The sequence below is a fragment of the Crocuta crocuta genome, unplaced genomic scaffold (assembly GCF_008692635.1).
Source record: "Crocuta crocuta isolate KB4526 unplaced genomic scaffold, BGI_CrCroc_1.0 scaffold995, whole genome shotgun sequence".
Lineage (NCBI taxonomy): Eukaryota > Metazoa > Chordata > Mammalia > Carnivora > Hyaenidae > Crocuta > Crocuta crocuta.
This window is the reverse complement of record NW_027528860.1, coordinates 19,549-21,238: the sequence shown is the minus strand read 5'-3', so window position 1 is coordinate 21,238 and position 1,690 is coordinate 19,549. Positions and strand designations below refer to the sequence as shown.

At 37.1% G+C, this 1,690-nt stretch overlaps 1 pseudogene; it reads left to right on the top strand.

The window, feature by feature from the left end:
• The first annotated feature begins 258 nt into the window (after positions 1-258).
• On the top strand, positions 259-558 carry LOC144225098 (transcription factor BTF3 pseudogene; annotated as a pseudogene).
• Positions 559-1,690: the final 1,132 nt, after the last annotated feature.

The window sequence follows — 1,690 nt, the reverse complement described above, 5'->3', positions numbered from 1 at the left end:
GTGTTTGTGTTTTTTTCCTTTTCTTACTCTTACTTATAGTCTTTCCTTTCCATTAAAAGAGTCTGCTTTAACATTTCTTGTAGGGCTGGTTTAGTGGTTATAAACTGCAATCACAGGTGCGCATTGGTGGGAAAGGAACAGCCTGCCAAAAGAAGATGGTTCATAGTACAGCTACAGAAGATGATAAAAAAAATTCAGTTTTCCTTAAAGAAGTTAAGGGTAAATAACACCTCTATTGTTTGTATTGAAGAAGTAAATATGTTCACAAACCAAGGTACAGTGATCCACCTTAACAACCCTTAAGTTCAGGCATCCCTGGTAGTGAATACTTTTATTATTACAGGCCATGCTGAGACAAAGTACCTTACAGAAATGATACCCAGTATCTTAAACCAACTTGATGCAAAAAGTCGGACTAGTTGCAGAAGATTGGCTGAATCTCTGCCCAAACAATCTTTGGATGGATAAGCACAACTTGCTACCAGAGACGATGATGGTGATGAAGTTCCAGATCTTGTGGACAATTTTGATGAAGCTTCCAAGAATAAAGCAAACTGAATTGAGTCAACTTCTGAAGAAGATAAAACTTGAAGAAGTTGCCAGGAGCTGCTATTTTCTATTATGACTGCTTTTTAAATTTTAGCTCAGGGTCTGATAAAATCTAGATCTCTAATAAGTTTAAGACAAAACCTCTTCAATACTACAGTTCTTTTTAGTATTTGTTTACACACAATTCATTATGTGCAGCTAACTAGGCTTAAGAAATCTGGGAATAAAGTTTGAGACAAGCTTAATAAGGTTGTTTGCTCAGTATAGAGTTATTTTTTTTTTATTTCATTGACCTGATTTGTACACAGAAAGGAAAATTGTTTATAGAAAGCTAATTGTGTCATGTAATATGGTTGGTAATCTCTGATGAAGTTTGATTAAATATTTTAAATGGCAGTATATTGCAATTTAAAGAAAAAAAAACCCACTGAGACCTTATAGAGAGAAACTAATGCCCAAAATATGCTGGACTTAAAGTTGGATGTGCTAAGGCTTTAGGTGGTTTCACCTTACGGTCAGGTCAGGTGCATTTGATTATATGTGGGGCAGTGGATCATGCTAGATGAAATTTTTATAATCATGTAATAACAGTGAGAGTGTATGTGTGCATATTTATACACATGTCCACTTAGTGAAGAGGTGGGCTGTAATTATATTGTTTGCACCTTCAAAGCAATACCTCTTCTTGACTTTCTATTAATAGAAATTACTTACCCACTCTGACCATGGGAAGACACTGACCTTGGCAGGGCCAAATGTATAGTCTTTCCCACCAGCCAGTGATTGATTGCTCCAAGGAAGGGCACACAGCCCACTTTTTGGATTCTTATAGATCAAAGCTAGAAGAAAGACATGTTTCCCCTGGGTTATGACATTGGCAGTCTGTAAGCCTGCAGTTAGCAATATCCACCATCCCTGGCACCAAAATCAATCTTTTTGGGAGAAGAATGAAGCTCAGGCAGAGACAAACAGAGATGAGAACAAGAGAGAGGGAAGGAACAGGGCACAAATAACTCATTTGAAATTCCAGTTCTTTTTCAGTTTGGTGATAAGACACAGTACATTTTCTTCTTCTTTATCTTAAGCTGTTTCAAGATGGGCTTTTGCCGCTTGCCACGAGAGGTTCACTGATCAATATGTC